The sequence below is a fragment of the Schistocerca piceifrons genome, chromosome 1 (assembly GCF_021461385.2).
Source record: "Schistocerca piceifrons isolate TAMUIC-IGC-003096 chromosome 1, iqSchPice1.1, whole genome shotgun sequence".
Lineage (NCBI taxonomy): Eukaryota > Metazoa > Arthropoda > Insecta > Orthoptera > Acrididae > Schistocerca > Schistocerca piceifrons.
The window spans coordinates 614428997-614442371 of record NC_060138.1 but is presented as its reverse complement, the minus strand read 5'-3'; positions in this window follow the sequence as shown (position 1 = coordinate 614442371).

Below are 13375 nucleotides of genomic sequence, written 5' to 3'. Positions count from 1 at the left end.
TCATTTATTTGTGAGTTTTTTTATATATATAAATGGAGATTGCCGCGTGAACTGGTGGACAATGGTCGCAATAGGACACTCAAGAGAGTGATGTTGGGAATCGAAAATGTATGAAGTAAGTACGTTTTACATAAAGTGAACAGCTCACATGTCAAACTGACCGTTGTGAACTGCATGTCAGCCAACGCAGTGAGAAGTTCAGTGCACATGACTTGTCTTCGATGTGTACACACATCCGTTGATGCATGTATCCGCTCACAAAAGTGACTTAGTGAACATATAGAAGATATTATTGCATTGGTGAGGTAATGGACAAGTGAAAAACTGCCTTCGTCAATAAACTAACACAGTGTGAAAGCGTGCCTAATTGTCACCGCACACATTCTTTACAGTTATACACTGAGTGAAATTTTTTTATGTATCTCTGAGCAGTGACTCTGCAGACACTTTCTTGAAATGCCTGTAGTGAACACTAAAGAGCATGAACGAGTACTGTTTAAGTCAGCAGTCAAGAACTCGACTGACTTATTTTGAAAATACGCCATGATCTGTAGACAGTGGTGCCAATGGTGCCAACTACAAACTAGTGATAGATAGATCGCAAAAACAATACACATGCAAGACAATAATGAAAGTGAAATTCATTGTAATAATCAAGTTTTTCTCTAGGGCAGCTCTGCGGAACAGTACTAATTTTTGTAGAGCTGATACTGCTTTGCTTAGATTTTCATGTATCAACGGCCGCAGCCAGTCATCCCGTGTATGGAGCAAGCAGGAGTGGGGGTCATGGCCAGCCACCACAGCCGGTCGCTCGCGTTCCAGTTACTATGCGCATCTGGGCAGCGGCTACAATGAGTCGCCGCCAGAGGTCACTGCACGAGCCGACGGTCCCGCCTCCTCAACAGAGCGCGCCAAATCGACAAAGTGTTGTGATGTGTCAATCGGACGCGCAGCACGTGTTTCGTAGTTACAGAAGAGTGCGTCAAGATTTTTATTTTCAAAAAAATCAGTAAAAAAGTAAAAAGAGAGAACAAACTCAAACTGAACTTATGTAACTTATGTCTGTCGTACTGAATTTATGTATATTTAGTCGCCGGCCGGAGTGGCCGAGCGGTTAAAGGCGCTACAGGCAGGAACCGCATGACCGCTACGGTCGCAGGTTCGAATCCTGCCTCAGGCACACAGTCCGCCTTTAGCCGCGGAGCAGCTCGGACTTGTTTACGTCCCGGCTGCGAACGTTCGCGGAAGAAGCGGTGTTTACACCGTCGTTACTCGCGTGTGTTACTGTTTGAATCGAACGCAATGGCACACAATTTCCGAAAAACCACGATACAGTTCACGTTCTGTAACGAGTATGCAAGACCGAAGGCTTTCGAAATCGAACGTTTCTTGAGGGACGAAGTGCATCTTAATTACACGGAGATTATTGGAATTCATTTATCAATCGTGAGCAGCACTCTTTACGTAAAGATGATTGACGACGCAGCATGCGATAGGATCATTGAAGCCGCCAAACGAGGATTCCAGTTCCGACACTCCGATGGTCATATTGGCGAAGTTTTAGTCGCTCATTCGGGCCTGGGAGGGCGTACGATTCGGGTCTTCGAGCTGCCTTTCGAGGTACCCGAATCATTGGTCACTGAATCACTCCAGTCATATGGCAGAGTTATTAGTCATACGGCCGAACGTTGGGCAAGTTTTAGCACGTATCCAGTGCTCAATGGTGTCCGACAGGTGCGAATTGCCCTTACGAAGCATGTGCCATCGTACATAAACATCGGCGGCTGTAGAGCTATTGTTATCTATGATGGACAGCCCCGGACATGCTCCGGGTGTGGTGGTGAAGGACATCTGCGATCTGCATGTATGCAGAGGAGACTGGTGCAAATCCCCAGCGGCGACTTCCAGAATCCGACTACACCGACGTCACTGCCGATGACTTACGTGACGGCGCTTCGCGGGGAGGTGACGCCGAGGTCGGAACACCCTATCGAACCGGCGCCGCAGTTGATTGAGGAGCCGTCGGACCTCACTGAAGAAGAAATGGCTCCGACCAACCTCCAATCTCAGACACTACAGGTGGCGCAGAAAGAGGATGCGAGCATCACAATAGGCGTGGAAGCTGAAGTGGAAAGGCCCCGGGGCATTGTGGCGGCGGCGGGAACGCAGGAGATACAAGATTCGACAACACCAGAGGCCGAGGTTAGGGCCCGCAAACAACGCTCGCCAAACCGCCGCAAGAAGCGCCGACTATGCGGAGACGCTCCCTTCTCTTTTTGGGAGCCCAGATGAGTCTAACTCTATGGACCTGTCTGACTTGGAACCAAAAAAAAAAATGGCTCTGAGCACTATGGGACTTAACATCTATGGTCATCAGTCCCCTAGAGCTTAGAACTACTTAAACCTAACTAACCTAAGGACAGCACACAACACCCAGCCATCACGAGGCAGAGAAAATCCCTGACCCCGCCGGGAATCGAACCCGGGAACCCGGGCGTGGGAAGCGAGAACGCTACCGCACGACCACGGGATGCGGGCACTTGGAACCACAAGCTTCGGATGTCGCAGACCATATGACTTCGGACTGTGAAAAGATGTCATGTCGTTCAGATGACGCATCCGCTCAGGGGCCTGATACCCCTTCTGCGGCGGAGTCTAATGCTGCGATAGCACAACAGATGCCACACATCAATGCCGCACTGGAAAATTTGGAGCATCTCAATAATATCAGATGGTATGAGCAGGACGACGAAATCACCGCTGCGGACCATTCTATTGGTGGGGACTTGCATCCGTCCGCATCTCAAGACACCTAATGCCGCAGGGACACGTCCGTCGGGCGACCCTCTGCGGATGTGAAAAGGGACTATCGATACGGTGAAACTATGCCATTTTAACATCATGTGGAGATGACAGCTACTCGACCCCAGGCATACAGAATAGGGACAGTGAATGTAAATACCATTAGATCGCCTGTGAAACAGCGGTTGTTTAGGGACATGATATACGCGTCGGATGTGGATATACTGATGGTGCAGGAAATTTACATTCCTGAGTTCCAGGAAGTACATGGATACATCACCTACACCTCGCCGCACTCGAACAACGACAGTGGAACGGCGATATTTGTCCGGGACGGGATTCCGGTTCGCGACCTGGCTTATCTACCTTCGGCACGAGGACTGGCGATAACTGTTAATGGAATTCGCATTCTCAATGTTTATGCCCCTTCCGGCACAGACAACAGACGGGCGCGTGCGAGATATTATTCGGAAGAGATTGTGCCCTTATTTACCGGCAGATTCGATCATTTCATTATAGGTGGTGACTTTAATTGTGTTTTAGCCCAAAAAGACCAGAATCCACATTACAATACCTGTCGTGAATTGCACGTGCTATGCCGGGATCTGGAGTTAAGCGACACCTGGGACTTGATGCATAGGAACCGTGAGGGCTATACTTTTTTTACCAGTCACTCGGCGAGCAGACTCGATCGAATATATGTTTCGGTTGGCCTACAGGATAAGGTGGTCGACGCGGAACGATGGCGTGCGGCATTTACTGATCATCTGGCTTACATTTGTACCATATCACTCCCTAGGCAAAGTGTGTGGAGAAGCCGCGGGACATGGAAGCTCAATTCGTCACTTTTAGCGGACCTCGAATGTCGTCAGAGAGTCGAGGCGGTATGGACCACATGTCAACGCCGTCTACCAACATATACCTCCGTTCTTCAATGGTGGCTAGAGTGTACTAAGCCGGCAATAAGAAGAGCTCTAATACAGTATGGTCGGGATAAGACGAGATGGCAAAGAGACACTCTTGATTACTATTACACCATACTTCGTGAGCTGTCATTCCAGGTACCGTCTGCAGAACATCATGCGGAAGTTCATCGTGTCAAGGCACAAATCCTATCGATCACGCGACGACGACTGGGTGGCATCCCAATACGGGCAAGATGTCTCGACACCATCACTGGGGAACGTACCTCGATGCACCATGTGTCGCGGGAACACAAACGTTACCGCCGGGCATTGGTAACAGTGCTCCACGGTTTAGATGGCCGTCAACTGACAACACAATAGGACATTGCAAAAGAATTTTTAGAGCATTTCCGCCATCTCTATGCCGGTACACCGACAGACCGTCGGGTGGGGGAAGAGATACTTCAACATCTGCAAGCGACACTGACAGAGACGGATAAGGTAGCGCTTATGGAGCCACTCACAGAAGACGATATAAAGGCGGCACTCACAAAAGGAGCGGCCCATAAATCACCAGGGCCAGATGGGATTACGCTAGAGTTTTATCGAGAATTCGTGGACATGATGATGCCACAGTTGGTGTCGATGTACAGTGAGGCGATGCGTCCGGACATGCGCCTACCGTCGGATTTTGTGACGGGCTTTCTTCTTCCCATCCCGAAGATGGTGGGGAGTCGCAGTGTTAATCAATATCGGCCTCTCACTATGCTAAGCATCGACTATAAAATCTTTGCTCGACTACTAGCGTCTCGTCTCAAACTGGCAATATCCAGGACAATATCCCCTGATCAGGCTTGCCTAGGGGTGCGAAGCAGCATCTCCTCGGCGTTAAGTGAATACCGTGACGTTATCGCCCTTGCGGAAACGTGTAAAATGCGAGCAGCGATGATATCTGTGGACATCGATCGTGCGTTCGACAGGATAAACCATGACTTCTTGGCGTCAGTCATGAGCCGAATGGCGATTCCATCTGTTTTCATCTCCATCGTTATGAGGCTAATACGAGGGGCTACATCGAAGGTGATTGTAAATGGTCGGGAAGCGGGCTCGATTCCTATTAACAGCTCAGCCCGACAAGGGTGCCCACTCTCCATGATGCTTGAGCCGCTGATGTGTGTTATGAGGCGCTCACTTACTGGGATAGCGCTTAGTGAGAACTCTTTCGTTTGTCGTGCATATACGGACGACCTGTTCCTTCTTGTCAGATCAGGACATGAAGTGCGTCAGGCTGTTGAACATATAGACTCTTACGGACGGCGGCAGGCTATGTCGTTAACATGACAAAATCCAAAGTTATGCACATTGGACGGGGTCTGGAAGACGTACCGGGACCGTTTCAGACGGTGGAATCACTGAGATGTCTGGGGATTACATTTACCCGTTCACTAAGGCGGTCAGCGGCGGCGAGTTCTCGGCGGCTTTTGCAGAATGTTCGTCTGACGATATGCAACAACTCACTGAGAGCCTTTGACATGATCCAACGTGTGGCATACACCAACGTTCACATAGCGTCACGACTGCCCCATTTAGCGCAGATCCTACCAATACCGAAGGGTATTGCAGACCGCCTCATGGCTGCCTTTGGTTACTATGTTAGTACTGGGATGTTATTTAAGATCAAATATGATACGTTAACGCTACAGTTCCGGAACGGTGGCCTCAACCTCACAAACGTGCGAAACAAAGCTCTGGCGCTTTACATGCGAGCGATGATACGAAATTGGCAACAACGTAAGCATACCATAACGTCAGCTCTGATAGAAGTACTTGTTCCGCCTTCGTACGAACCCCCTATTGCGGTGGGCAGTATGACGCCTTCTCTTGCACACATTGCCTCATTTCTTGTTGATTACAGTTATGTTCGTCTGAAAGTACCTCCGACGAGAATACTCACGACTCGAGAGATCTATAGGTGCTTGATGGATCAACATGGCCGCAACTTAATGGAATTCAAATGTCCGTCGAGAACGTGGAACCACATTTGGTGTGCAGTGCATACTCCATTACTGTCAACAGCAGCGAGATCGGTGTGGTATATTCTTATAAACCGTAAACTTGTGACCAGGAGTCGATTACATACAATTCATATGGTCGATTCTCCTCTTTGCACAGACTGTGGACTGTTAGCAACGGAAGAACGTTGTTTAGTGTGGCGCAGCGAGGGATGTCTGGTTGCTGACGCGTCGAATACTGGCCTTCCTACGGCGCACTACCTACACAGATATCACATCGGATGTACTCTTTCTACCGGACAAGACCTTTTTTCCCAAACAAAAGACGTATGCGGTCAATTGGATCGCTGGACATGCGACGAAATATTTGTATTCGTGCGATATTAAGTCCGTGATGGATTATTGGATATATTTACAAGAACAACACGAGCTCATACGGAGTCATACGAAATACAGGACTTACTTTTCCAATATTTTAGGCAGTGTTTTTCACAATCCGCCCGACAGCTGGGGTGTCCCAGAACTGAGAAGACTCCTGCAGCAGAACGACTAGAGACAGTACTGTGCGGTTCAATTAAATTAGCACATGGCACACTGAGGAGAAAACTGGCCCCTGTCTGTTGGCGCTAGTCATGACTGGACTATGTTTACGTGGAAAAAAAAACCGATGGTAACCACCGAAACCGCCTCAGATAATGGTCCTTCGAATGGTCTACGCAGGAGAAATACATGCCGCCCACATTGGCAGATATGGTCAAGATTATATGGCTTGCTGCCAGATTTATGATGCGACACCGCGTGCTGCGAGGATTGTGATGCAGATGATAACTTCATTTTCACTCCCGCCCGTGACTAGGATTGTCATTTACTTTATTCATGTCACGAAAAAAAGAAAAAGAAAAAGAGGGCGGCCTTTACGTTGTTTTTATATTTTATGGTTTCCAAATTGTTTTTGCTGTTTCGATACTTTCCCATAGGACAGCACAATTGTACAAATAAAGATTGTTTGTTTACCCTGCCTTCCGGTTACCAGAAAAAAAAAAAAAGTGGTCGCGTTGTTGGACCATAAAGCGAAGAAACCGCGTTTTTATTTTTATTTACTTTTTCTTTAAAAAAAAAAATGTCCGGCGCCGCGCAAAAAAAAAGGTCAGCTCGACTGTCTGTCAAAAAAAAAAAAAAAATGTGCCCTCGACTGAAAATTTAGCTTGCTTTATTTAAGAAAAAAAAAAGGTACTGTCATCTGTTTCCCCCCTTCCCTGTTCTATTTGCGAATGGCGAGTGCAAACAATGAGTGCCAGTAATATTCCGCATATTTTTTTTGTTTTTGTCATTCTAAGAGACGTCAATGCGATGAAGTACGTGGGCTTCCCAGAAAGTAACGCACCGCCTTTTTTTTTTCTCAGCTGAAAAAAAAAGCGGTTAAAGGCGCTACAGGCAGGAACCGCATGACCGCTACGGTCGCAGGTTCGAATCCTGCCTCGGGCATGGCTGTGTGTGATGTCCTTAGGTTAGTTAGGGTTAAGTAGTTCTAGGGGACTTATGACCACAGCAGTTGAGTCCCATAGTGCTCAGAGCCATTTTTTATATTTAGTTAAAGTTTATCAACAAGATAAATGCTATTGAACAAACTTTAGAAAACAGGTACACAAAGACAGTAAAGTTCGAAATGTATGTACAAAACATTAACTCTAAAAGAACTGCCAAATGGACAGTGTATTTTGTTAATAATTATTTTGGAATATGATAGTTATTTACTCCTCTGTAACACAATACATACTAATCTTACCACAAACTAACCCTTGTTTTGTATTTTCTAGAGACAAAACAAGAACAAATGATCAAGGGGCAATGAAATGTTGCTTTTTTAAAATAATTAATAGAGTATGCCCCAATCGTTTAATTAAGGCTAAAATACATTAAGAATTTTCTCTGTGAAAATAAATCTGTAAAGTAAGGAAAAATGGTCACAGGCGTTGATATACTTCATTGGGGACATGCTGAAAATGCGAGCCCCGACCGGGACTCGAACACGGGCTCTTTCTGCTTACATAGCACATACTCTATCCACCTTCTTTTATTTTTTTATTTTTTACAGAAACCTTTATTATTCACAAAAGAAACAAAGTATGTCCTGACACATGATAACTGTCCTGGAAGGAACCTCTCTGCCGTCCCACCATGCAGCATGAAATAACAATAAAATCAAAGTGGGGCCACCTCCAGCACCCTAAAGAAAAGTATTTATGGATATGAAAACAAAATTTTAAGTACATCCATTTGCTAACTATTCAAGTGTGAGTTTTTCGTAGGTCGCATACTCGCATAGTGTTCTTAGTCGATAACATTACTTGGTCGGTTTCACAACGAAAGCACCGCCGCACATCTTTGCGCACACGGCACACCCCAAGTATACGGCGGGTCCGCAAAAACCGTTACTAGGAAACTGGCCTACCAATCCTTGTACTTTTGTAGCCATAATAGTTTTGTGTGTCCATCTTGCAAGTATTGCCAGCAATCCAGAACGTTCAGTAAGTTCGTACGTGTGTCTCTATAGATGTAATGAACCGTCATACCTGTGATCCACGCCACTGCGTTCGTCTTATGACGCGGAAAATACGTTTCCTCTGGAAAAAATACTATGTCAGAACAGACTGCTGTATAGATAGTGCGCCGCATGAACGCTATTATCTTTCTTGGGATTGTCCAGACAGCCAATGCCTCGCCGCAGACCAGCCGATGGTCGTCCGTATCCAGCACGCCGCATTGCTGACACAAGGGCGAATCCGCCAAATGTATTGCGTACTTTTTATCATTTGTAGGGTATTTTCGGTTGACGAAATGTACCATGTTGATCTGACTGATGTAGGTAGGTGGGAGTGGTGGACCGTGCGCCACACCACGTGCCAATTGACAGCTGGATGTTTGCGTTCCACCGTATTCCGGGCGATATGTCGAAGAAGCAGATGGTACACGTCCTTCGATGTCGACTGTCGGGTCGTCGGTAAACGCTCTCGAACGTAACTGTGTTCCACGATGAACGTGCGCACATACGTTAAAGGGGACGATATATGGCCGACACTGACTGGATGAAGATGCGATGTTGGTACGAGTTCTTCGATGATCGTCCCCGTAAGCGAATGATTCCTGTTGCGCCACCGTTTGAGCATAGTATTAATATACATGGCACGCGCCTTCTCGTGCACGTTCACTAAACCAGCGCCCCCCTCTCGAGCTGGGAGGGTAAGCGTGTTATACTGTACCTTAAAGAGTTGTCCCAGGCACACATAGTACCCAAAAGCCGCCTGAATCCTCATAGCCATCGTGCGCGTCAAGGGGAGAAGGTGTGTCACGTGGCACATCATGGGCGCGGGATAAAGGTTGACGAGTAACACTCGCTGCAGCATATCCATCGACCGTAGGTCGTTTAGTCGTACTGCCGTGCGGACTCTGAGTAACAGTCTTCGGTAGTTGTCCGCAGCAGTTGTCGCTGTCTCTTTATGAAAGGTGATACCCAAACAGCGGTGGGTTTCCACCGCAGGTAAGGGTCCTTCCGTTCCTGGTTCTAGTCCACGCCCCACATGCATGAATTGTTATTTTCGGTAGTTGACCACACTTCCAGCTGCCATCCCATACGTCTGTAGCCAATCCAGTGCTGTTTGAGTCTCCCTCGCATTCTGTACGAGGAACACAATATCATCCGCGTATGCTCTGCATTTGAATGATAAATGCCGTAGGGAGATCCCGGTAAGACGGCGGCGAAGGCCTGCGAGGCACGGTTCTAAGGCGATCGCATAAAGGAGGATCGACGGGGGGCAACCCTGTCTCACTGATCTTAAGATCTTAAAATACTCAGTTCTCCCTCCGTTGACCACAATCGCTGATCTGGCGCCGTGCAACAGCCGCATCACAGCATTGGTCAATAATGGCGAGACACCCATCCTGTTTATCACCGCCGCGAGGTACACATGATCCACGCGATCAAAAGCATGATCGAAATCTACTACAACCATCGCCCCCCGGAGGCGGCATGCAGCCGCGAGGGCGACGACGTCACGATAGTCTCCCAAGGCTGTGTGGATATTACTGATGCCGCCAAGACAAGTCTGATCGGCATGTATTCGATTCTCCAGCGACTTTTTGATATGACTTCCCAGGATACGCATGAAGATCTTGTAGTCACTATTAAGGAGGGTCAAGGGGCTATAATCACAAGGCCGTTTGCCACCAAAGGGTTTCGGTATCGGTATGATGAGCGCTTCCGTGAATTGAATGTGAACTGGTACTTCTTGCCGCAGAAGCTCATTAAACATACATAGCCACATCGGTGTCATAATGGTCACAAAGGCACGGTAAAATTCCAACGGGAATCCGTCTGGACCTGGGGACTTGTTGCAAGCACCTCGTGTAATCGCTTCCTCCAGCTCTTCACACGTAATTTCAGAGAACCCGTCCGCTTCCCCGTTCACACTCGTCGCGTCTGGGATCTCTTCCAGGACGTTCCCCAGCTCCCTCTGACCCTCCTCGTTGCTCGCATAGAATCTGCTAAAATGATCCGTGAACGCGTGTGCTATGCCCCGTTTGTGTTGTAAAACGACGGCCATCGCCGAGATCGATCTCATTTATTAAATTCCTGCGTCTTCTTCGTCTTCCCTTTATCACATAATGCATCGAGGGAACCTCGTTGGCCAGGAAATCCTGCGAACTCGCGCGTATCATCGTACCTGCCATCCTCTGCGTCGCAAATTGTACCAGCTTCGCCTTAACTCGGTGGACGGCCGTCTGGCGTTCTGGTGTAGCTGGTTGAGCTAACAGTTGCCGGAGAGCCGTAAAGTAAAAGTCAGTGGTCGTGCGGTGCCATTGAGAAACCTCCTTCCCGTAACCTATTAACGTCCTCCGTAAAGCTGGCTTCGCGCATTCGATCCACCACTGCAGGACAGAACCGAAAGAATTTCGTCGACGGAGGCAGCCATGCCACGCGTCCTCCACCATGCGTCGGCATTCTACATCTCGCAGGTGGGAGACGTTCATCTTCCAATTACTCCTCCGTCTCCATACCTGCTGCCTATCAAGATTAACCGTACAAATATATGCCTCGTTGGACTGTAAACGCTGTCGGCCATATTTCTGCGTCCACCTTCGACATTGCTAACGCCCTTGAAACGTAGATCCTGTCCAAACGGCCCGCGGAGTGGCTAGTAAAAAGTGTATATCCTGGTTGGTTGCGATACTTCGGGTCCCATGTATTGACTAATTCCATCCCGTTGACCAGCTCCCTAAGTTCTAGGCTAGTAGTATAGTTAGGTTGTTGGTCCTTTCTGTCGAGCACACAATTAAAATCTCCGCCGAGTATGCAACCATCGTATCGTCCCTGGAACAACGGTGTAACCTCATGGGCGTAAAAATCTGCTCTGTCCCTTCTCTTATCCGAGCCTGACGGTGCGTATATGTTGATCAAACGTATTCCACCTATGGTCACGGCCGTACCACGGGCAGAAGGCAAATACTCTACTTCTTCTGCACGTATCCCTTCCTTTAATAATATAGCTGTGCCAACGCCTCTCTCGCCACACGGGGAACAGTAAATGTCGTAACCGTAAAAGTCCGAGGGGGGAAGTACCCGAACTTCTTGTAATAATGCTACGTCTAAATCCGCAGCCTTTATCATGTCACTGAGCATTTTGATTTTTACCGGCGTCCGAATGCTACTGATGTTAACAGACCCTATCCGATAAGCCTGTTGCATGGCGGTCAACGAAGATAGAGTACCGTACGGCCTCTAATTTGGCCGTACATAGGCTGCTGTCGGACTAACGTCCCCCGCCATCTCCTCATATGGTCTGCCATTATTCCCTGCACTCTGCCGGTCTTACACCGGGAGAGTGCGTGGGAGCAGTTCCTCCGGCATCGTCTGTTCCCCACGGGGGTGGGTCTTCTGACCAGTCCCCTAGTGTCCCATCGTTGTCGTGCGGTGCAGGCGCCGTAGCCTCCTCAGTAGCCTGTTGCCGTCTATCGAGCTCCTTCGCTGTGTCTGGAGCATCTTCAGCGGTAGGTCGTGCCGCCGTCCCGCTGGCCACCATTGCATCCACGCTAGGCAGTTCTTCTGTATCCATGGTCGTCTGCTCTGTACCCGCAAACTTCTCAGAATTGTCTGCTAGATCAGAGTGGTCGTTCTCCACAGTGAGGCGGCGCTTCTTCCAGCGTTTTGGTGATCGCTGTTTACGTTGCCAGGCCTCGGAATCAGAGGTCAATATGGTCTCCAGTTGTTCGTCGGAATCGTGCGCCGTCGTATTATCGACGTCTCCAAGTGCCGTATCAGAAAGGGCCGCAAGCGGAACCGAAGAAAGGGCGTCCTGTGACTGCTGCAGGCGGTCCAGCCACGTGGGATAGGACCGTTCTGTAAGGACGCAGGGCGTATGTCACCAATTCTTCTGGCACTTCGAATGGAAGCTCAAAGACGCGGATCGTTCGGAGGCCCATGCCGGAGTGTTCAGCTGTTACCGCTCCAACATTCCCGTCCGAATGACAGAAACGAAGTCCTTGTCGGTGTCGAAGTAGTAGTTCGTCACATGCCGCATCATTTATGAGCTTGAAATAGACCACGCTGCTGACTATAGATAAGTGTATTCCAACTAGAACGTCAGGTTCGATTTTCACCTCGTCCCGTAAATAACGTTCGATCTCGTAAGCCTTCGGTCGAGCATATTCGTTAACAAAACTAAATTTCAGTGTCGATTTGCGGAACGACAAGGCCATGATTCGTTCTATGTATACCGCGACACACCGCTACACATTTAACGTAAACACTTCTCGCGCAGGCGTGCGGCAGGGACGTAAACACCGTCCGAGCCACTGCGCCGTCGAAGGCTGACTGACCTGAGCCACCGAACGCACAGAGGACAGTGCGCCTGCAGGGGCTTATCGCCTGCACGCTCCCCGTGATACCCACATTCCCAACATGTCCACACCACTACATTCGTAGTGCGCCTAATAGATGTTTGCCCATCATACTTATTACTCATGGCAGATTAATCTACCAAGTCCTGTAAGAGTTTGGGCATAGCGTGTGCGTTCACACAAGAAGGTCAATGGCCGGAAAGCCACATTTTAACTATATATGAAGGTAGTCTGCCATGTAAGCAGGAGATCCCGGGTTCGAGTGCCGTCCGAGACGCACATTTCCAACATGTCCCCAATGAAGTATATCAACGCCTGTTTGCAGCTAGGGCGTCCATTTAATTATCATTTCATTCTAACGAAAGCTGCATTGTCATCAACGGTAACTGTTCGTTCGGCAACAGATACTACCTTCATATATAGTTAAAATATGGCTTCCCGGCCAATGACCTTTTAGTGCAAACGCACACACTATCCCCAAACTCTTACGGGCCTTGGTAGATTAATCTGCCACGAATAATCAGTATGATGGGCAAACATCTATTAGGCGCACTACGAATGTAGTGGTGTGGACATGGTTAAAGCAGGCTCACACATGGTAATTGGATGTCTCTATAGGCCCTCTGGCTCAGCAGCTGTTGTGGCTGAGCACCTGAAGGATAATTTGGAAAATATTTCGAGTAGATTTCCCCACCATGTTCTAGTACTGGGTGGAGATTTTAATTTGCCGGATATATACTAGGAGACTCAAACGATCATGAC